Below are 24,100 nucleotides of genomic sequence, written 5' to 3'. Positions count from 1 at the left end.
ACAGCCAGTGAGAGCCAGAAGTGACAATGTGGCCAGGCTGCCCCATCCCTTAAAGCAGAAGAGGACTGCACACTTGCATCATGAGAGACTTCACGCTAGCTCCCGCGCCACCAGAGGAGGAGGAGGAAGTAGGCCTGTGGCAGGCAGGGCCTTGGAGAGGGTTCTTATCATGCATGCAGCAAGGACACCAGTGGCCTGGTCCACGTGCTGCAGTCCCAGCCCAGTGAAACCCGATGAACTGACAGTGGCTCCTCCAAGCCACACCCAGCCCCAGGTCCCAGCCAATGCAAAGCTGTTCACAGCAAGGATAAAGCAGAAACAATCCCCCTCGAGGCATGTTCCCCCAGCTGGGCAAAGGTCCATACACACAAAAGAAACAGCAATGAGCTGCCATGGGATGGGAGAAGGCGCTCTGAAGACGGATGCGGAGCCTGCAGAGGTAAGGCGTGACAACCACACAGGAAGCCAGCAGTGGGGACAGCCCAGGGGCAGGCGAGTGGGTATACAAACCGCTACATCCAGACGGGGGAACGTTACTCAGCATTAAAAATAAATGAGCCATTAGGCCATGAAAAGACACAGAGGAACTTTAAAAGCTTATCATTAAAGAGAAAGAAGCCAACCTGTAGAAGTACATACTGCATGATCCCAACTATAGGACATTCTGGGAAAGGCAAAACCATGAAGACAGTAAAAAGATCAGTGGTTCCCAGGGGTTGGGGAGACAGAGGGTTTTTAGGGCAGGGAAACTACGCTGGCAGGGATACTACCATGGAGGACACAGGTCAGTATGCATTTGTCCAAGCCTACAGAACGTACAACACCAACTGGCAATACTAATGTCCAGGTACAGATGTTGGGTGATAAGGTACCTATGTGGGTTCACTGACTGTAGCAAAGGCACCACTCTGGGGGGGATTCTGAAAGTGAGGGGGCTGTGCATGTGTGGGGAAGGAGTGTATGGGAAATCTCTCTACCACCTTCTCAATTTTTCTATGAACCTAAAACTGATCTAAAAAATAAAGTCTATTAAAATCAGTAACAACAAAGAACAGGCCTAGGAGTTCCTTGCCAGTCACAAAAGAAGCCTCTGTGAGGGTTCATGGCCTGAACACGTTAAGGAGGTGAGTGTCCACACCAGAGGGCTAGGAGCAGAGACGCAAGGCCCACAGGGCCCAGTTCATTTCGGGTCAAATACCAAAGATGCTGCGTCACTGTTGGAGAGATATGATTTGCATGGGATCTAATTCCCATCTAGGTCCCCCGACTGTAGTCAGTCCTCTGTGTATCCCAATAGCACGCTGGGGTCAGGCCAGGCTAAGAGTCCAGAGCCAGGAGATGGGAGAACACAGAGATTTATCTCAACCGTCTCTGGAAACCCAATGAAATGACTCTAAAAGGATATGAACTTTAAGGATAAAAATGGAGGAGGGAGGTGACTTTGGAATCTATTAGTAGGTGAGCAGTAACCAGTGGTGTGCTGGCAAGCTGTAACAACTGGCTCTCCACGGGGTGGGCAGTGGGGGTGGGTGGTGGGGGTAAGGTGGGGGGTGCCCAGCTTGCAGCACACGCTGATTTCTGTGGTGTAAATGCTGCTTTCGAGCTCCCAGAATGATGCCGCTGAACTGGGGAGAGGTGCACAGCAGCACCCAGCACACGGCACTGCCACCTCAGATACAAGAGGCGAGTAACTGCAACCACACAGATAACAGTAGAATGCACATGATACTAGAAAGGAATAAGTTCTGAGTATTTTACCTTTTTAAATATAACTTGTTTCATTTTAAGTCCATATATTTAATTTTTAACAGTGGCTGTGTTTACCACCAACCCCATCACACACCACCAGAGCTGACTGATTTGAATTTCAGACCAGAGTTGAGCCAGGGCCTGGAAGAAGTCACAAAGAAACACAACCTGGAAAATGGAAGCAACCTTAAAAGTAAAATGTAGTGAAAGAAATGAAAGGCTGGAAAGTAAACTAAAGAGGTTTCCTAGAAGTTACACATGCAGCAGTGATGAAAAAAGGGGGAACAGACGACTGGAGGATCCATTCAGTAGTCCCACACGGAACTGGCAGGAGCTCCGGAAAAAAAAATGTGGAATTATTAAAACAGTAATAAAAAGAAAATAACAAGAACAGAAGGACTTGGGCTTTCGGAATAAAGTGCCCAGGAGCACAGTGAATGAAAGGAACCTGCCCACACCCGACACATCATCCTGAAATGAGGGTTACATGAGGCTTCCAGAAAGAAACTGGCCACAAAGAAATTACCTCTGAGTGCCCCACTGGAGGCAGTGAAGCAACACCTTTGAATCCCAGGGAAGATGACTTCATACCTAGAATTCCCCGTCTAGTCAAATTATCAATCAGTATGAGTGCAGTACAGAACATTGCTTCAAACCTACAAGTTCTCAAATGTTTTACCTCCCTCAGCTTCTTTCTCAGAAAGCTACCGCAGGATTTGCTCCACCAAAACAAGGGAGCTGCTTCCCAGGTCTTCTTTCTTAGGAAGCGAGTGGAGGAGAGGCAGAGAGAGTGGGGAGCTGGGGAACAGGCAGAGGCTCCAATGGGGCGGGGCAGGAGAAGGCACAGTGGATTACTGATTGATCTGTGGCTTTGTTCTCAGAAATGCATTTTAAGGCTCTGGCAAAGAGTCTGAAGATGAATTAGAACAGATACACAGATTAGAAAATGAAGTTATTAACCCCAGGGGAAGCAAGAGTGACCCATGAATGGAAATGTAACCAGAGTGTACTTATCACTGCCCAGTTGCACAGCCCCTCGTGACAAAAATTACAACTAACTCCACTGGGGGTCTGGGGGAAGAAAGAGAGGGAAGGGGAGGGGACAAGAGTCGGAGAACACAATCCGGTCTTCCATCATAATACAACATCTAAGATGGAAAAGTAAGGAAATGTAGGTGTATCTAGTTTGAAGGAAAATACCAAAATGGCTAAAATAGTTGAAACTCACTGTCTCAGGGCAGCAGGGAAGGGACAAAGGGACAAGGCAAGCAAGTGCTGCTTCCTCTCTCAAGTTAAATAAGAACTATTTTACTTTAAAATTACCTGCATTAATTACTTTCATAAAATGAATTAACCTTAAAAAGATATCCATGTTCTGGTTCCTCACAGCCTGGGGAAAGCAGCCCAGTGGATCCAGAAGCAGAAGACACAACCTCCTGAAGGGAGGCTCCCAAGGACAGCAAGAGTGAGCTGCCTCTGTGGAGAGCCTGGGTCCCTAGGGCAGCCACATTTGGGGGCTCAAACACGCTGTAAAAATAGGATTGTTCACCGCAAAGCCGAAGCGCTGGGCAGTGGCACAGGATTTAATGCAGAATGCCGGCTTCTAATGTGGTCAGCCTCTTCCACTCCACTCCTGCCCCCTCCCTCCGATGCACCCCACCCCTCCCAGGCTGCCTCGCAGACTTGGCACTTGCTGCTCCCTCTTCCAGACTGTTCTTCCCCCAGGAGCTGCTGGTGGCTGGCTCCAGCCCACAGTTACTCTTTGCCTCCCCTGACCTCCACACTCCATCCCCCTCTGCAGTAGTGTTTTCATAGCACTTGGCCTAAGGACCTGAAAATGCCTCCATGACTTAGTTGAGGCCGAACAGGAGAAACACAAACATCCCAGTGAGAAGATTTGGGCCAGACCTGGAGAGGACAAAGGTAAGGCGCCAAGAGTGGAAAGTTCCACAAAACAAAATCTCCAGTGAAAAGAGATTGAAAACAAATCTTGTAATAGTATCCACAACCAAACCCAGGGATGGCAAAGCCATCCCCGAACGAATGTGGCTGAGAGAAGGTATTTCCAGGAGTGTCAGCAGGTGCCCAGGTGGAAGCCAGCAGGTTCTCCTGGGTGGCTTTAAATGGTTACGAAGGACCGTCAGGACTGGTGCTGTTTACGCGGTTACTCAAACTGGTTACGTTGAAAAGAAACCTTTTTCTTAATTGCTTTTACCTTGGACCAGTCCAGACACTGCCATGTAGAACTCAGCAGGGCACGGGCACACCCACCTGGCTTCCAGGCCCTGCCCTGAGAACAATGACTGACCACCAGGCTTCCCGGCACGGATTTATATCCAGGTCTGCAGTGTACTGACCTCATCAGCAGACACCAGATTCTCGATGGCATAAATCAGACCCTGCTGCTCTTCTCAAATGGCCTTTAAAACAGTCCACATGAGTAGCCAAAGGTCAGGACAGAAGGCCCATGCCACACACTGCTCCTCCCAGGGAGGGGGAGGGGCTGCACATTTTCTTTGTGACATTGGAGGGTTTTTTTTTTTCCTTTTTCAACAAGAATGCATTGTTTCATATAATTTTAAAGTTGCTTTAAACAAAGCACACACTACACTCACACAGATCTGCCGGCCCCGCGAGTTCTTTCAGAATAGTGGCTCCATAATCATTGATGGGCATTACATTAAGGACCTCACTCTAAATAGCTAAATTAAAACAAAAGGAGAAACAGCCCATTTTGCTGGCTTTCTTCGCCATTTCTGAGAAGCAAAGGTATCCCGCTGGGAGCTGAGCTGTATGCACGTGCATTTTGCCCTGACAGTGTGAAATTGCTGCCCTTTGCATTCAGAAAGAATGACTTGACACAGGAGCCCATTAGAAAGACAGGGTTATGAAATGTCACTCTCATTACTTACACGTAATTGGGGCTGTTCATGAGGGTGCACGAGCCCACTTTAAATGTCAGCAGAATGGAACTCCGAGGGGGCTCTGAGCCCCACACTCTTCTGCCTGTCAGTACTTGTCAGAAGGCAGCTCTCCCACCCCCAGGGGTCTTCAAATCAAGGCAGGAGGTCACAGCAGAGAAAATGGGAGTACCCAGCAACCACTGTGCATATATGTCTGCGTGTATGTATATATATATGGACGCATGTACATCTGTGTGTATGCATCTGTGTATGTGCATGCATGTGCATCTGTATTTCTGTATCTGTGCACGTGAACCCGCACAGATATGTGCACCTATCCACGTTTGTACATTTGTATACCTCTGTACTGGTGTGTTGTGTACATGTGTATGTCTGCATGTCTGCACATGCATGTGTATGTCTGTGTGCATACATATGTACACCTGTGTATGTGTATGTGCATCTGCTTGGATCTCTGCATGTGTATACGTATGTGTATGCATGGGCATCTGTGTATGTGTGTGTATAATGTATGTGTGTACCTGTGCATGTTTGTCTGTGTATATATATCCATACATAGGTATCTGTGTATGCATATACATGTGTGCACAGCTATATGCGCACATATGTGCATGCATCTGTGTATGTGTATGCAGACATGTATGTGTGCATCTGTGTGTGCATGTGTGTATATGTGCATCTGTGCATGTGTCACTCTGTTGCAGAACATACATTCTGATCTAGTGTTGCATCTTAGATGTGAATAGTGACTGCTGGCAAGTGTCCTGTAAGGCAGGAACCATGGACCAAAATGCCATCTGGGGACTGTCCAGCCACCCGTGTCTCGGCTCCTTCCTGGGATCAGCTGTCTGGCAGCTAGGGGAGATTACAGAGGGGACACCAGTCACTACCACATGGAAGGTGTCAGTGCTTCTGCCAGCAACAGGATGCAACACTGGCATTAAAATGCCCTGGCTAGCATCCCAGGGAAACTGAAAGGGGATCTCTTGTGACAGCTGTGGACTGGCCAATCTAACATAGGCAGTTATTACCTGGACCCTTGACCTCACTGCAAACCACTGCATGGGGGAGCGTGTTCTGGCTTATTTCTTATCTCAGGGGTTTGCCCAGATGGGGCAGGTGAAGCTTAGAGTCTCTCCAGGCCCTGCAACCAGGACAGTGGAGGTCACGCACTCACCACATCTTCCCTCCCAGCTGGAAGCAGGCAGCCAGGTGCTGGGAAACAGAAGACACCGCAGCCCTCACCAACCATGCCCTGCCAGTGCCTGGCCACCTAGTATCCCCACCCTGGGATGTCCTCTGCCCCCAGAAACCCCTCTCCCACCTCCGGTTAGGGTGCTGATGTCACTGCCTTGCAAACTGAGGATAAAATGGCCTTATCCCATCAGGAATCAGGAATGGGTTTCAGGAGCTGTCTAGGTCACAAGCATAATAAACAGCTTATTGTTCCAACTTCAGTTTTCCTAGAATTTAAAATGGATCCCTAGAGACCAGCACTCCAGTTCTGCAGGGACATGCCTAGCCCTGGACCTGTGTTGGGCTGGACTCACCCAGCAGGGCAGCTGCCAGGACCAGTCTTCTTCACCCTCAAGCCACATCCCTGCAGGGGCAAGTGAGCCACAGCCAGGATATCTCAGACATGCTCTAACCCTCACCCACTTCCCAAACCCCTGGGTGCAGCAGGTACAGAATGGGAAGCCCAGGGAGAGAGACGGAGGGCGGTGGGAGTGAGGGACACATGCATCCATCTATCAGCATTGTCAGCAGGGCAAACACTATGAGGATGCATGCAGAGTGGTGGCAGGAGCAGGGCCCTTCAGAGGAAGAGTGGGGACCCCTCTAAGCAGCAGCCAGCATGGCAGAGATGCAGACTGTCATGCCATTTGTGTGACATCACTCTACTCTTCAGACTTGGATACAGACAATACTGTCTTTTCTGGAGGGTGTGTGGTGTGTGCATGCATCCTTGGGCCCAAGCAAGTTAGTGCTAGCAAAAATAATCATCTTCCACTGGCCTAATGTTGACCTGCTGCCACCTCCAGGGGGGCCAATGGTCTCCCTACTGGACACTGGCTCCCAGGGACAGTGTGCGGTTGTTCTGGGAAGTGGCTGGCCAGCCCCTCAGGGAGGACTGTGTTAACCCTGCGGCCCTAAAGGGATGCCTGGTGTCGTGTCTTTCAAAGGTGATACTATGGTCTGAACGTCTGGATTACCCCCAAATTCAGATGTTGAAACCCTAACCACCAATGTGATGGTTTCTGGAGAGGGAGCCTTTGGGAGGTGACTGGGTCAGGAGGGCAGAATCTTCATGAATGGAAGTCGTGCCCCTATAAAAGGAGTCCCAGAGAGCTCCCTCACCCCTCAACCACGTGAGAAGACGCTGTCTATGTACCAGGAGGAGGGCCTTCACCAGACACCAAATCTGCCAGCGCCTTAATCTTGGACTTCCCAGCCTCCAGAATGGATAAATAAATGTCTGTTTTTATATCACCCAGTCTGTGACATTTTGTTTGAGCAGCCTGAGCTGACTGAGACAGTGACAATTCAGGAGCTGCTGGCACCCAGCAGAGCTCAGCACCAGATAGAACCCAGCCGGCAGAGATGCTTCCAGAATGCCAAAGGTCACCATTTACACTGGTAGAGCATTTGATATGACACTAAAACTGGTGCTTCGGTCCCCCAGAGCTTGACCTGCAGGGAGGGCAAAATTACATAAAAGACATTACATAGAAAAGTTTTGCTTTAAGTGGACTTTATTTGTACTCTTAATTTTCCACCTCTTATAAAACTGTCCTACCTTGAAAAATAATTCCAAGGGTGCTTAACTCCACAAACCAAATGTAAATTAAAATAAAATACCCATTATTGTCCACAAAGCAGGCTGAAATTTAAAAGTCTGCTGCTAGTCAGTGCTGGGAAGGTGTGGGGTAAAGGAATTCTGGGTGCAATTCTGAACTATCCAGATGTCTGCACACTCTGATCCCCTGGCAACTTTTGGGCAGCAAACTATGTGTGCAGGCGTGCAAAGCAATGTGTGGGAGGACCACCCTGACGTGCCATGACAGTAAAATGTGCAAGCAAAGGGGATGCTCCTCAATGAGGGGCTGGTTAACAGTCAGGCAAGGAAGACAACACCATTACAAAGGCCAAAGCTGGTCTACAGGAACTGTCTGTGAGCACATCACACCAAAGACAGGTGCAGAGCAACAACACACGAGGCGAGACCCACCTCTGTCAACAGAGGATGTGTCAGACTACACACAATACACACACACACACACAGCCACGGACACACATGGCCATGCACAAACACCAGGCACAGACTCACAAGAACATACACTCCCACACAAAGAGACACACAGATACCAGACACACATGCACACACATGAACGTGGACAGCCAACTGTTAACAGTGGTCGCTTATAAGGAGGAGGAGGAGGAGAACAGCCAGGAACTCAAGTTTTCTAAAAAATGAATCACGTTTTTATACTGCTTCTGTAAAAAAATTTAATTCATGAAGAGACTATGTTTCGTCCATGCTACACTCAAGTCAGTAGGACCAAAAATTGAAACCCACCACATTAGTGTGTGTAGCTGTGTTTAATGCAATTTTTCACATGCTAATCCATTTCTTGGCTTAGGTAACTATTTCTTGCCATACCTTTGACCTTTTTTTATTTACATAAAAAAATGAGAAGTGGCTTCCTTTCCCCATATATACTTCATGCTTTTTGTGGCAGCAAAGTAAAAAATAACACAAGGAGCCAGTCCTCCTGGGCTCTCACAATGGAATTCTCTTGCTGCTTAATACAGCACAGAGTGGATAAAATTGTCCCTGCTTTCAATTACCTTATAGCTAAAGATTCCAAAATATTTTTTTTATGAAGAGACCGACAAAAAGCAAAACTCAAAGACAAATGACTTAAGGGAGGAAAAAGAAACTAGCAAAAAATACTTGTAAGACAAGTGCCAATTCCTAATAAATAAAGTGATTTTTTTAACAAATGTAAGAAAACAGAGCTCCCACCCCAATGAACCAGATAATATATCTAGCCAATAAGCACAGAAAGTGCTGTCTCCCTGGCAGTGATGCCGTGCTAATTAAAGCCGCCCTATCTAATTGGCAAGATGTGCTCTCACCACGGTCCCATGCATAGGAACCATGAAAGTCTACACTGGCAGCAGGACTCTTTAAAAGCCAGTAGAATAAAAAACCTTGTGGGGGCCCATTCATGACACTTGAGTAATATGAAAATGATGAAGGAAAGATGGGGTTTTACTTTTGTTTTTACAAATTAAGCTGGTTATTTCTCTCTCCTCTGAAACTGAAAATGCATGGCTTGGAATGGACCAAAATTAAGATTAAACACAAAATGGCCCAAATCTGAGAAGGGTGACGTGGAGAGCCCTCTTATTACACCACACCTTACCAGCCAACTCCCTGCACCCTCCAAAAGAAGAAAGTAAGCTTTCTGGTGCAGGGATCAGGGGCCATCAGCCGCGGAGCTGCCACAAGCCCAAGACCCAGCAGGAGGAGAGGCCGAGAGAGCAGGGAAGAATAGGGGGAGCCGGGACAAGCAGTGGCAGAGCAAGAACAGAGACAGACCATCACTGTGGGTGCCCAGCACCCACCTCCCCATGCCGGGCCCAAGGGATGGCAGCTAAGTCTGAAGCTTTGCCCCATGGGATATCAGAGACCAAGGGACCAAGCAACCAACCACCTGCCAGATCCAACTGAGGCCTCTACACATTATCAACTCTGCTCAACTGAAATTACAGATCATGAATAAAGCGGTTTTACCTGTATCTTATGCCTCTTGAAACTTTCCAGTCGTTTCTAGAAAGAAGTCTTCAGAAATCTTTGCTGTGAAAATAATGGGAAACAAGGCTATTTAAGCCCTTAAATTGTCCATCCACTTAAACTCAGCAACACTCCTAGAAAGGCACTGAAAACAAATTATTGTGAGTTTAAACGTTCTAGACTTCCTTAGATGCAGGATCAGCTTGGCTTGTATGTGCTGGGGAAGACAGCGCTGGGGCAGACAGGAGGGAGGGGCTGTGCAACCGCCCACCCACGAACAGAGGGGAAGGGCAGCCCAGCCCGTCACCCGGTGCTAGAGATGAGCCCCAGGACCTGACCAGGTGCACTTTCTTGTAAAATAAGCCACTCCAGTTAGTAGAGTCCGTGAATCAAATAAGTACTGTCTAATTGTCTATTAGCTCTAGATATGTACCTTTAAAATTCATCTTCATGAGGCAAAGAAGGAAAAGTCAGAAACACATATAGCATAATAAAACACATATAGCACAAATAACTAAAGAGCTGTTCATCTTCCTTTATTTTTGGATGGCTGGTTTTCAGCCCAACAGAACAATGTCCACTGTGGCGTGGCAAGGTTCCATAGCATGGCTGTCACTCCTTTGCAGTGTGGGAGATCAACCTCAAGACAGGGATCGTGGGGCATAGTAGCAGCACCAACAATTAGATCAAGAGAATCAGAGTCGCAAAACCAGAGCCACGTGCAGGACTGCAGACGCTCAGGAGCCGACGCTGATCCCCCCATGATTCTATTAATACAGGAGCCACGTAATTGTTAAACCTCGGAATCAGACTCCAGCATATTCTGTGGTGAGGAGGGTTTCTTTTTTGTTTGCCTTTTGCTTTCAGAGCTTATATGATCACAGCTCTTTTTTTGAAGCCAGCTGGGAAGGAGGCGGCTCTCCCTGGAAACGCAGGTGTAAAGCCCCCGTCCCTCCCACCCAGGCCCCTCACTGGATGGCTCCCTCCTCTACAGACGCCCTGCACACCCCTCCCCAGGCAGCAGAACCTTAGACACAGCCATTCAGGCACACAACATCCAGTCCCCCTGCCCCTCGGGGCCGACACATCCTCTGAACCCTGAGCAGGCATCCGAGGTTAGCAAATGAACCATGAGGGCAGTGATCAGAAACGATCACGATTCATCAGGTCCCACCATAGCGGAGCTTCCAGAGACTGATACTGGGGTCTTCCCTCCAGCAGTGGATGGCTCTTACGGCCAATTTTATAAGCAAAAGTAGGTTCACATGAGCAGCTACGAGAATCCTGGAAAAGGCCACCTCCACCCAGGACCTGACACTGACATTTCCTGTTGAAACTCCTAGGGCAGGGCTGGGCATTTGGGCACAACTGCTGGACAAGCAAAGAGGGAAAGTCCATGCTGCTGTGGGCACCTGCAAAGTGCCACATCACTTGTTTCCATGAGGCTTTCCTGTCACACGGGAGGGAAAGGGGACAGTGGCCGCCTGGAGACTGTGCCAAAAAACAGTTGAAGGCAACAAAGGCAGGGATTCATACATAAATAAGAGGTTTAGGTAAATAATGTGAATATCAAGGATTTTAAAACTGAAAAACTGGCCAGGCGCTGTGGCTTAGGCCTGTAATCCCGACACTCTGGGAGGCCGAGGCAGGTGGATCACTTGAGGTCAGGAGTTCAAGACCAGCTTGACCAACATGGCAAAACCCCATCTCTATTTAAAAAAAAAATACAAAAGTTAGTCGGGTGTGGCGGTGCACACCTGTAAACCCAGCTACTTGGGAGGCTGAGGCAGGAGAATCGCTTGAACTCAGGAGGTGGAGGTTGGAGTGAGCCGAGATCATGCCATTGCACTCTGGACTGGGTGACAGAAAAAGACTCTGTCTCAAAAAAAACAAAACAAAACAAAAAAAACCCCGAAAAACTTCTGTTTTCTAGAAATGAAATAAGCCTTTGTCACTTTAATAAAGACCCACAACTGCTCATCCTGTGGTTTAAGACATGTATCATATTCACGGTAATTTTGTGGCATCTAACAACAAATGTCAGCAGGTTTGGGGTCTCATCTCAATCGCCTCCAACAACTCCACCTGAACACCAGCATCCTCGTGTCCTGCCTCCCAGCTGGGGGTTCATATCTAGCCTCCAAAAACAGCTGCCAGCCCCAAGGTTCCTGAGTGGGAACACACTTCCTTTCTTGGTAAATTGCCCAGGCCCCAACCCCACGTTGCCTTCACCCTACACATACAGGGTTTGTTTCTTCTTCCTCAGCGTGCAACCCCACAGTTATGAGTTACCCAGCTCAAAAATGCAAAGCCACACTTCTCATGTAATTACTCACCGTGCTGTTTTAACTCATACCTCCCAACTCCTGACAGCACAGGTAAAAAGAATCCAATGGCCTGTTCACCAAAAATCAATGAAATTAATTAGAAGCGAGGGAAGCATTTCCCTCTCATGGCCTTCACATCCTCTCCTGGTGCACCCCCTATAGTGCAGAAGAGTGTGGGGCTCCAGCAAAGCCCAGGCCTTGTGAACAGGTATTTAGTGGTCATGATGGCAGAAGGACAGAGCCATGGGCAATGCCTTTGTCTGGCCTCCATCCTGCAGATATGACCTCGCCTTCTGGGCGTCCTCCCTAAGCAGGGACCTGATGTTCTTCAGCACACAGAGAAGACAAGTGGGATGAAGCAAGAGCAAGGGGCTCTGCAATCGGAAGAACCTGGGTTCCAGTCCTGGCTTCTCCAAGCTGTGTGTTCCTGGGGGAAGTTACTGAGCCTCTCTGGGCCTCTGTTTCCTCATCCAAAAAGTGGGCATACTAATAGTGCCTGTCTCATTTGGTTGTTATGAGGATCCATGACTAATCATACTTAATGCTTCCTAGTGCTTTCCTAGGTGCCCGATGCTGTTTAAGCACTGGGAGGCATTAACTATCATTCTTAGCACCTGTGAAATGAAGCCATCCCTGCCTAGCTAAGAAGACTCAGAGAGATATAGCAAGCAGGGTGCGGCTGTTAGCACATCTAACACCCCCTACTGCCAGGGACTGTGGGCTCCATCAGCCTCCTCCTGCACACACGGGGGATCGGGGCTTCCCCAGGGTCACATAGACTCCTGGGAGCAGGGCTTAGGAACACTGTGACAGGCAGCGCTGCTGTGGCTGTGGATGGGGAGGGGGCCATGAGCCCCTTCTGCTCAATCTCCTCATCCTGGCCCAGAAGCAAGTAAGGAAGTTCCAGGGACAGAGAGCAATGGGGTCCTTCCACTGAAATTGGCACTCCAGCACACAGCTCGATGGGGTAGGCATGCATATTACAACACAATACCATTACACTCTGCTGAGCAGGGCACCCATGAGAAAGGCTGGCTACAAAGTACACAGAGAGGGCCTGGAGGACAGGTTCCCGCGCCCTACTGGGCAACATCTGCCAAGAAGCTACATCCAGAACCTCTGACCCAGCAGTTCTCTACCAATAATTCAGTGTGGATATACCCCCATGTGTGCAAGATGACTGGAACGAGGCTATTCAATAGGTAAACTCCAAAGACACCAAGAAGTCCACCAGTGTGTGTGTGTCTATGTACATGGGTACACACAGATATAGCATAGAACGTTTTCTATACAAATTATAGCACATTCCAGAGGATGGAATACTATGCAACTGTTAAAAAGAATAAAGCTGCAATTGTATGAAAGGGCATTGTTCAGTAAAAAGTAAGGTTCCCAAAAATGTGTGTATTATGTTTCCATCTGTGCAGGCACATGGTGTGTGACCGTGTGCGTGTGTGTGTGTGTGTGTGAATGGGTGTGCACACAGGATCATCAGAAGGATGATTCAAGAGATCACAATTTAATCAAGAACTTGCTAGCAGCAATGCCTATAGAGAGAATTTGATCTGCGAAAGGAGTATGCTTCATTTTTCACGATTTGGATTCTTTAGAACTATTCGAATTCTTTCCTTAATCATCTGGTTTTCTAACTAAAATATTTTAAATCTGATATCAAAAGTAAAATACAGTAATTGTAGAAAATTTGAAAAATTCAAGAAAGGCAAGAGAACACATTCCTGACAATCTCTAAAAAGGTTATACAGGTTATAATGCTGGTTAAAGTAAGATCCCAGCTCGGGTGTCTTCTGTACTAACTTTACTAAGAGGAAGATTTCATCAAAATGGAAATTTTTAAGAACAGCAGACAGACATGACATACGTTTCTGGTCTTTCTGGCATTTTGTTGAATTCCTCATTCTAAGAAACTCTGACTCATTCACTCAACAGTCACTACTGGAGGGCGTGGGGTGAAGGTGTAAGTCAGATAAAGACCGTAGACTCCCAGCCCCTGGTTTCTGGCTTGGGGAGGGCAGGCCACAGCAACTGCACAGGACGGTGGGGGGGCCCTGCTGGCTCTGTAACACGGGAAGTGGGACAGGCAGGCTGGCAGCCATGCAAGAGGAGACCTGAAGTCCAAGAGAGAGGCTGGAGCCTACCAGCTGGTGGAGAGAGCGGGCCCGTATGGGTCATGTCCCGGTCCTGTGTGTCCCTGCCCCGAACACCATGCGTGCATATCCCCATGCCGTTTATTACATGGTGCCCTCAGCAGCCTGTCACAGCTGTGCAATATTCCATAATTAAATATCATAATGTGGGACATTCACATCCTTTCCAACTTTCCACTTACAGTTCATTTTTCTTTAACCACCAGCAGCACCTGGCCAAGAATCTTTTCTGTCTGGAACGTTCACAGTGATGTTACAGAGGTCTAGGCACCACACAGAGGGCACTGGGAGACGGGCTCAGGGGAGATTCCATGGTTCCATCATGTCTGTCTGCTGTTCTTGAAAATCTCCATTCTGATGAAATCTCTTAATAAAGTTAGTACAGAAGACACAGGTGCTGGGATCTTACTTTAATAGTTGTTAAACCATTTTAGAGACTGTCAGCAACGTGTCAGCAATGTGTTCTTCTCTTGCCTTTCTTAAACAGAGGCTCAGGGCTTCTACTGATCAGGCTGAGAGGTTGCTTCCTTTTACTGGGAAATAATCACACATAATTTCCATGATTTATTTATTTGACTCTCTTCTAAAACTTTCAGTTAGTTGAGCTGAAGTCATTTTTGCAAAGTAATACGATCTTTGCTATAAAATACAAGTCACCTAGCTCAAGCTTTTTTTTTTTTTTTTTTAAATTGAGATGGAGTTTCACTCTTGTTGCCCAGGCTGGAGTGCAATGGCGTGATCTTGGCTCACTGCAACCTCCACCTTCCAGGTTCAAGTGATTCTCCTGCCTCAGCCTCCCAAGTAGTTGGGATTACAGGCATGTGCCACCATGCCTGGCTAATTTTGTATTTTTAGAACACACAGGGTTTCTCCATGTTGGTCAGGCTGGTCTCAAACTCCCAACCTCGGGTGATCCATCTGCCTCGGCCTCTCAAAGTGCTGGGATTACAGGCATGAGCCACTGTGCCTGGCCAGCTCAAACAGTTTTTATGCTTCTTTCAAGTCTATTAGAAACCTTAATTGTTTCTTAATTTCTCCCTCAACTATGGAGGAAGAATATTGTGATAGTTGCAGTGCCGGCTGTGAGGCCAGCCTGCCTGGTTCAGATTCCCATGCTGCCACAACCCAGCTGTGTGACCTAGAACAGGCCTCTGCCCCTTCCTGTCCCTCAGCTACTTCCTCAGCACCTCCCCTCCCTCTGCTACTCCCTCAGTACTTCACCTCCCCCAGCTACTCCCTCAGCTACTCCCTCAGCGCCTCCCCTCCCTCAGCCCCTCCCCTCCCTCAGCACCTCCCCTCCCTCAGCTACTCCCTCAGCACCTCCCTTCCCTCCACTACTCCCTCAGCACCTCCCTTCCCTCCGCTACTCCCTCAGCACCTCCACTCCCTCAGCTACTCCCTCAGCACCTCCCTTCCCTCCACTACTCCCTCAGCACCTCCCTTCCCTCCGCTACTCCCTCAGCACCTCCACTCCCTCAGTACCTTCACCCCCTCAGCTACTTCCTCAGCACCTTCCCTCCCTCCCTACTCCCTCAGTACCTCTCCTCCCTCACTACTCCCTCAGCACCTCTCCTTTCTCAGCTACTCCCTCATTACTTCACCTTCCCCAGCTACTCCCTCAGCAACTCCCCTTCCTCCACTACTCCCTCAGCACCTCCTCCTCCCCCCAGCTACTTCCCTGGGAGAGGATAAGACACAGCCCTACCACCAGAGATGAGACTGCACAAATGAGGACTTTAAGGCATGGACGTTAAACACAATGTTACAAACAACCAACAAAATGGCACTATCCCCACAATGGCGGCCCACACCAAGGTGGGCAAAGGTCCAATCAGAATCCCACAGAAATGAGCAGTGCAGGGGCAAACAGGTTTTCCTAGACCAACATCAGTCTCCATTAAACCATGATGGTTTACTCTGTGATTTATTCCTAAATTGAAGTTTCTTTCTAAAGCCCACGACCACCACATTAGCTTTTACTACTAACCTCAGCTCAATGAGTCTGAAATGATTTAAATCCAAGATGCTTCCGTCCCCTGACTCCAAATTCCTTCAAGCTCTTTTCTTTTCAGAACCCTGCACCCTTAATTCCTTTCTCTGACCAGGACTCTTCTCGAACCCTACTAATTGCTTTCCTCACTGTGTCCTGCCCGGAAAGTGTTTCCTTTCTCTGACCAGGACCCTTCTCGAACCCTACTAATTGCCTTCCTCACTGTGTCCTGCCCAGCTTTGGCCCCCCGGGCACCCTGTTCTTGTCCTCCCCCCACCTCTGCCCAATGTCCCCCACTTCCCTCACACCCATGGTTCATACCACCATCCCTCCTGTGAGGCCTCCACCTGGCTCCCGCTACCTATAAGGGAATGACACCACATTCTAAGAGCTCCACCTTCTTAAGGCCCCTGTGCCCTCGGCCCTCGGTCCCCCTACACACCAGCTGTCATGCTTATTTCTTACAAGGCAGCTCGCATCATACTATTCTCTTGCTCCAAAGCCTCCTGTTTCTCTCCAGGGCTTGCAGAGGCAGGTCCCAGCCCCCAATCTAGTGTCCCCAAAGGAAGCCCTACAACTTGCTAGGTGTGCATTTTCCCCCTTTTCTGTGGAACATTGAGAATACACCACCTATCTAGACCAAGCCCCCCAAATATTCTGATTTAGCAGCTCCCTAGTGAGGCCAGGGTCTGTCCGGTTTTACAGCAGCCCATGTAACCGGCAGCCAGGACTGAGAACTGGCCTGCATCCACCAGATTTCCTGCCTTTCCCAGTGTTACCCAGGCCTTGCCACCTTCCCCCAGGTATGTCCTCAGTCCATCCCTGACACCCGCCCACTGAAATCCTGGCTGTCCACTGTGGCTCAGCTCGAAGGCCAGGGCAACCTCGGACCTGCCCTCTGGGAACAGATGCCTCCCCTCAGCTGGTCTTCACTCATGGGGTCTCCCAGGGGAAAATGTAAGCAGGAAGAATAACTAACACCCGCCATAAGGCAAGGGTGAGGAAGTGACTGTTCTACTGGGTTCTGCAAGGGTCAGGCTGTGAGTCACCTGGAAGCAGCACATGGCCCTGACACCTGGGAAGGGGCTGCTCACATCTCCCATGTTCACAGCTCCCTGGCAGGCTCCTCACTAACTCTCGTATCTGACATCTGACTGAATCCCAGTGTTCAAGAGGCCTGGGCAAGGACAGCCTACAAGCCTGCTGCTTTGACATCGGGGGCAGGAGTCCTGAAAGCCTGACCCTGTGGCCCCACTGGCTGTACATCCACCCCCTCCCCCAGGGTGCCCCACTGGAGACAGGTTTTACAGCACTGCTGGGAAGAGGAAAAACAGGCTCAGAAAAATGCAACAACCATCTAGAGCCACTGGGAGAGGTGAGATGCCCCCCCGGGTCCTGCAGTGACCCCAGGACCATGACTGGCACAGTGCTCTCCAGCTGTGCTGAGGTTCCACCTGCCCTGAGCCAACAGCTTCCTCCTCCAGCGACACCAGGGCAGAGACAGGCCCTTCAGAAACAATGGCTCCTTCTCTTTGCCATCTGCCAGCGGTGAAGGCATCACAGAATCTGCCGGAACCATCCAGAACCCTGAACTGGTTCAGGACTATAGGCAGCCTGGGGAGGTGCCCTGCACTCAGAGGCATCCCTAGTCCCCACCAAGTGTCTGCAGGGGGAGCACATGCAGTTTCTCCAGGGGACTGGACCTCCTCCAGGCCAGGATCCTCCTCCCCTGCTGCCCCCAGACTCAGCCCAGCTGCAAAGGCGCCAGAGGCCTGCCCCCTCTGCCACGGTGCAGGCACGGCATGAGGGGATAGGCCCAGGAGCCTCCGGACAGGCCCCAGTCCAAGTGGGAATTTCTTTTTTAAGTCTCAAAACCACAAAACGCCACTTTCCTTGCTTTCATCTTTAGTGATTCTTTAAATATATACACTACAATTACAAAGTTAGACCAGCATGACCACAGCTCGTAACCAGAATAGAGTCAACAGGGAACCTAGTCAACAGGAGGCTCTCCCTCACTATCCGGGCCTCCTCCCCAGGACATGGCTTTTGCCAGCCTTAGCTCCAGCGTGGCAAACCCACCAGAGAACCACAAGCTCCAGCCAGAGCTCTGCGAAGGCCCCAGCTTTGCCTCACTCCAGGTGGGAAACAAAAGGACGTTCGCCATTTCATCATCTGGGGCTCTCAGTTCCCGTCTCAGTAGTGACCTTAAATGCTATCTTACCATCGTGTGCAGATACCAGGTGCACGCAGCCTCGACCTGATCCACCAGGCCCCAAAGCCCCTCAGAGGCTACAAGAACCTCCCTCGACCTCAGTATCAGAGGAAGCAACTTCAACTAAGCTCATAATTATTTTAAGACTCTGCTACTTCTTAACCATATTCAAACCAAACCAACTCACTTCCCATCAACAGTGGACCAAGTGGTCACTGTGGGCAGGTGACCAGCAACACAGAAGTGCTAAAAATAGACAATGTGACAACCACAACACCTGGCTATGATGGTAAGGAGCAAACACTGCAGGCCACACCTGTGCCCTAAGTCTGTCCCCAACGAATTCCCCCTTTGCCACTAAGACAATTACTGCCCATGTGGATGGCCAGAATTTCAATCAATTTCTATTTCCAAATCACCAAATGACCCTCTAGCTGAATGTCACAAGCCCAGTATTGCATCAGAGGTTGATACACTCTACTCTAATGAATTCTAGTCAATCCCCACATTCAACTCACTAAATCCGGCCTCCCTTGCAGTGCAAGGGAAATGATATTTCTTCTCCTCTCTTCCAGATGCTTCCAGCTCAAGTGAGGCAGTTCCTCAACTCCCTTCCTGGGGAGTCAGAAGAGGGGGGCAGCCTAAAATGATGCAGTCACTCAGGTCCATCCAACCCCAAATTGCCGTAGATGCTGGAAGAGGGTCAAGTGCATATGGACTAAGGAAGCAGTGTGACCCCGGTGAGATGCCTGTATCAGAAAACCACAGCCCCTGCCTCCCCAAGACAGCTGGGACCTGGGGAGTGACCTCTGCTGTCCTCTCAGCGTGAAAGGAGCCCAGGTAGGAATTCCTCACTGAAGTAGTCAAGCAAACCCCCAATTTCAGGATTCACTCTGCAGCCCCCAAATGGGAACAGACCTCACTCACGTTTCACTGCACTGCTAACAGGAATCTGGTCCTATTACCCTGGAACCCCCTCTCCACCCCCGGTCAGCAGCACCTGCAAGTGGCATTTAGTGGGGCTGACTTCAAAGCACCCAAGCCTAAGGGTCTACGGCCCCGCAAAGCCCCATCCCGGTGTCTGTCCTTCCAGCAAGCAGCCAGCTCCACAGCATGTGGGGGTTCTCATTTTCCGAGCAGTGTGTCACCTTCCAGATGATTCAGAATGTGTGAGACGTGGCAGGTCACACATGGGGAGGAGCTGGTGAGTCATCGTCACTCACTACCCCCCACACAGTCACCTTCCAGGTCTGAGAGCTCCAGGAGGCGGGGGCTACCTGGCCATTGCTCTGTCTCTTGTAGGGCCCAGGAAGGAGGTGTGTTCCCCCCAGGGATGCACTCACCACTAGGGTGACGACCTGTGGAGGGCCCGCCTGGCCCTGAGGGGTGGGCTCTGCCATGTAGGCATGGGTGGCTTAGGGCTGACATGAGAGGCTGGCTCCAACACCCAGGCCCTTCTCACCTGCATGTGTCACTGAGGGCCTGCTGCTGTCCGTCTGACCACAGCTGACCTGTCATGGAGGGATACGGCCCCCACACTGAACAATTTCCTAGGCAGGCTCTTCCCAACCATCTCAGTGGTCACAAGTTGAGGACCACCACTGGCCACCAGCTCCAGCCGGCCCCCGCCACGGCCCATGCAGCTTCCTTCTGGGCCTCACATTCGATGCTGCCAAGCACTGCCCAAACACAGTCCTTGGCCCTGCAGGGGAACCTGAACCGGAGGGACGAGGGCAAGACCCGTATGACCTGCCAAGAGCCCAGTGCCATGCCCCAGCCACCAGAGAGGGTGCCAGGCGGGCAGCAGAGGGGAGGCACACATCCTCCACTGCAGCCAGCGTGGATCTCAGGACTACAGATAGCCAGTCGCAGGAACTCAGAACCACGAGGAACCGGCCCCTTCATCACAGGTAGGAGAACGAGGCACAGGCACAGAGCCAGCTCAAGGTCACACAGCGCAGGCCAGCTCCCAGCCATTCTGCACACGGCCTGGCCCACCGTCTCCAAGACAGCGCTTTATCCTGCACCAGGGCAATGGCCCCCAGCCCCACCTACAGGACCATGGTGCACACGGCCAACCCACCTCCAGGGGCAGGGTGACAGACTCCCCCCAGAAGAGCAAAAAACCAGATCCCAGTATGGGCTGGCCACAGGGAAATATGCAAGAAAGCAGCCATCTCCACCTTGTCAGCAGCCAGCACAAGGCTTCTCTAGGGCTCTGCCCCCTGGGTCCCTCAGGGCCCCTGGAACCTGCCAACCACACCACTGCAGGCTCCGCATGACTGCTCCAGAGGTCCAGAAGACAGAGAGGATGGACACAGGTCCCTGGCAGGGGGGTCTCCCCTTCCATGTTCACTCCTGGCCTTGGGTCACAGGCCCACTAAGCGGTTCGTCCAAGAGTGCGAAGAGTCAAGCACAGCCCCGAGCTCCTTCCCCAAATGCAGGTTACCTATGGGGCAGCCTGGGCATGGGCACTGGACAGAAGTGGCATGTGGCCTGGCTCTCCTATCCTCCCTGCCCAGTCAGCCCTCCCAGACCCACCACCAGGAGTTGTACCAGGCCGGCAGCCACCTTGGCTGACTCTGGATGCCAAGAAGCCTCTAATCCTAGCTTCACCCAAAGTAGACGACGTCTAGGGGAGCATCGACATCCCCATCAGGGTGAGTGCCTTCTTGGGGCCAGGAGAGGGGGCTGTGAAGACAGTAACTCAGGTCACCCAGCGACACTGTCACCATCCCTCTTTTGCAGCTAAGAAAGCAAGGCTTGGAAACTTCCAGAAGTCATATCAGTGTTGAGGGGTAGGGGGCAGTGTCTGACACTAAAGGCATGGAAAGCAAAGTTCCCCGCCCTGCATCAGAGACAAACCAAGTTCCTGAGCACACCTGGGCTGAGCTGTGCTCATTCAAACTGGTTTCTTAACAGAATCTCAAGTTCACCTCAGGCTTGGAGCCTGGTGAGCACTTCATGAAGAGCAGGTTCCTGGGTCCCAGCCGGGTGACAGTGGCCGAGGGACGTACTCGACCTCCAGAAGCCTGGGAAGCATGCTGTTCCAGAGAAGTGCACACTGCTAACAGCCCATTCCAGAGCGCACGGTCCAATAATTTTTTGCTAGCTTTAAAAAGAAGCACAAGAAAGAAATTAAGCGGTTTGCAAACTGAAGTCTACATGGTGGATGAGGAGTGGCCAGTTACCTGCTCAGAAGAATGCAGCTGTGGGTTTCTGTTTGGGGTCAAGCTGTGCCAAACAGTAGCACTCTGAAAATGTACATAACAAGAAAACCTCATTAAAAACTCTGTAACTCTAAAACATGTATCAAAGCCTCCAAAGCTGCTGCTTAACCCTGACGGGCAGCTCTATGGGTGGGAGCGGTCACCAGCCCGGCTGAGGAGGACAGGCCTCGGGCTGGGATGGTAAGTCATGCCCAAAGCATCTGCAAATGACAGAAAGTTCTGGAAATATTTCACATAGGGAAGGGAATTACTGGACGGTCAGAATATACACCACAAAATGTCGGAACTAGGAGGAAGTTTTCAGCAATACTCTCCCACTTGGGGCCAGAAACTCCAGGCATCCGTCCCTGCCCCCCAGCAGCCGAAGAGCAAACCCTCCAGACAGCCCCCCAACCACACACCCACTGTGTCGAGGGGCCTGGACCCCACTTACTGGGTGAGTTAGATGCCCTCCAAGCTTCAGTGGGAGACAACTGACTGTGACTGCCTCTCTAGGGGTGGCTACTGTCCAGCTGCAAAACCCACCCAGGGCAGGAGCCCGCACAGGGGCAGCAGGCAGGCTGGGAGGACGAACAGCCAACATCTTCCCAGGCAGGGAACAGGACCAGCCACAGTCACTGGGGAAGGGGAAACTGGCCTCTGATGTCTACAGAGTCTAACAGGTGTATTTCCAGGGCCTCAGCAACCCCGCAAGCTCAGAGAGATGCCCTACCCAGGGATGTTTATCTCCATGGTGCCTTATCAGTAAAAATCTGTCATCCAAATATGCACCATCAGATGGGTCGAGTGCAGTGGCCCAAGCCTGTAATCCCAGCACTTTGGGAGGCCGAGGCGGGCAGATCACCTGAGGTCAGGAGTTCAAGATCAGTCTGGCCTACATGGCAAAACCCCATCTCTACTAAAAATACAAAAAGTAGCTGGGTGTGGTGGCTCACGCCTGTAATCCCAGCTACTCAAAAGGCTGAGGCAGGAGAATCGCTTGAACCCAGGAGGCGGAGGCTGCAGTGAGCCATGATCATGTCACTGCGCTCCAGCCTGGGCGACAGAGCGAGACTCCATCTCGGGGGAAAAAATACCAAAAAACAAATAGGCACCCATCAGAAACAGGTTAAATTAATAATAATATTATAGCATGCTATGCCGGCAGTACAATCCACGCAAGTCGATGTTTATTGACAAGTACAGATAAACATTCTATTAAATGCAAAGAGGAGAAGATAAAACAGCACTTAAGTGCAAGCTTACTCATGTAAAAAACCCAGTCATAAAAGGTCACACCCAGGGAATGGCCTGGCTGGCACGTTCCAAGCTCACTCCCAGGCTGACTCCTAACCCCGGCGGCTCCTGCTCCTGCTCCTGCGGGTAAGCCAACCGGGGCACACCCAGGGCTGGCTAGAACACCACCCGCAAATGCAGGTAGAGCAACCTCCAGGAGGAGGGACACCAAAATGCCAGAACTAATTCTGGGAGGTGGAATTTTAGGGGCATTTTAAATGTCTTCTTTGAGCTTTCCTGTATCTTTGAAATTTTTTTACTGGAGGCATTTTACAGTACTGTTCTCCCAAACAAGAGCAGTTTCCCTAGATTCTCTTTTGTTTTTTGGAGACAGGGTCTCACCCTGTCACTAAGGCTGCAATGCAACGGTGCAATCATAGCTCACTGCAGCCTTGAGCTCCTGGGCTCAAGTGATCCTCCCACCTCAGCCTCCTGAGTGGCTAGGACTACAGGTGTGAGCCATCGTGCCTAGCTATTTTTTTATTTTTTTTTTTGTAGAGATGGGGTCTTGCTATGTTGCCCAGGCTGGCCTTGAATTCCTAGGCTCAAGTGATCCTCCCACCTTGGCCTCCCAAAGCCCTGTGATTACAGGTGTGAGCCACCGTACCCAGAAAGATTCTCTCTTTTGATGGTTTCACCTCAGCAAAAAAGAAGGTGGCCCTAAAGCCCCCAGAGCACATTCCCCCCTCCTCAAGGACACGTTCCTAGCCCCTCCCTTGGCCAGACTAGGATCCATACAGTCAAGGCCCCAATACGAGCTCTGGTTCATCTACGCTGTCCTCGTCTCTCTGTGTCCATACCTCAGTGCACCTTCCCTTCTATGCTGCTCTGCCATGACAAGCCCTGACCTGTCCATCTGTTACCCCAGGAGAGGCATATTTACATGGCACAGGAGCCTGGTGGCCCAGCTGCACCCTCTGGGCCCACCCTTACCAGCTGTGCAACCCTGGAATGGCCACTCAGCCCTCCACCCCTTGGCTTCCATCCATAAGACAGAGTTGGCCACAAAAGGTACTTGGATTACTTATAACACTGCTTGGCACAATAAATGTTAACCACTAATATAAGTAGTATTACGTAAGTGTACTACTACGGAATGGATTGGGTCATTTTTACTAGATAGTGGAACTGTAACCCTGACTAAGCCTGGAGATCTGGGGACAGGACCCTGGGGAGTTGGGAGCTGAGATCTGAAAATTCAGGATGATCAGGGCGGCCACAGTTAGGTCCTAAAACTGCCTGAGGCTAGTGTGAGGGGCGCCCTCCAGCATTCTGTTGTAAGGGCAGCAATAAGACCACTGGCTACACGGCTCTTCCTCCGCTGAGTGCCCTGCCTCTAACTCTGGTCACCAGTGCAGCGGGGCACACCCTGTGAGGATTTGCAGGCCCTCAATGATAAAAATAGATTTGGTGCTGCAGACAAA

General features: G+C 50.4%; 1 protein-coding gene and 1 long non-coding RNA gene across 17 annotated transcripts in view; one reads left to right on the top strand and one right to left on the bottom strand.

The window, feature by feature from the left end:
- Positions 1 to 24,100, bottom strand: part of SEMA4D (semaphorin 4D) — a 140,275-nt gene that overhangs the window by 45,573 nt on the left and 70,602 nt on the right. For 4 of the 16 annotated variants that reach the window (XM_063636929.1, XM_055272013.2, XM_055272015.2 and 1 more), the window contains one exon: positions 9,475 to 9,537. The exons of 4 other annotated variants lie outside the window; for them this stretch is intronic. The gene's annotated coding sequence lies outside the window, so the exon portion shown is untranslated. Of the gene's footprint in view, positions 1 to 9,474; positions 9,538 to 11,810; positions 12,177 to 14,148; positions 14,500 to 18,180; positions 18,306 to 18,689; positions 19,324 to 24,100 lie in introns of those variants that run through there. 8 more of the 16 variants (XM_063636926.1, XM_063636925.1, XM_055272005.2 and 5 more) reach the window with 8 other exon arrangements.
- On the top strand, positions 336 to 7,168 carry LOC134736299 (uncharacterized). The gene is made up of 2 exons (XR_010120224.1): positions 336 to 439; positions 1,812 to 7,168. It is a non-coding gene; the product is annotated as an uncharacterized lncRNA (long non-coding RNA).

Source organism: Symphalangus syndactylus, chromosome 3, assembly GCF_028878055.3.
Source record: "Symphalangus syndactylus isolate Jambi chromosome 3, NHGRI_mSymSyn1-v2.1_pri, whole genome shotgun sequence".
Lineage (NCBI taxonomy): Eukaryota > Metazoa > Chordata > Mammalia > Primates > Hylobatidae > Symphalangus > Symphalangus syndactylus.
The sequence above is the reverse complement of the archived record's forward strand: the minus strand, read 5'-3'. Positions and strand labels throughout refer to the sequence as shown.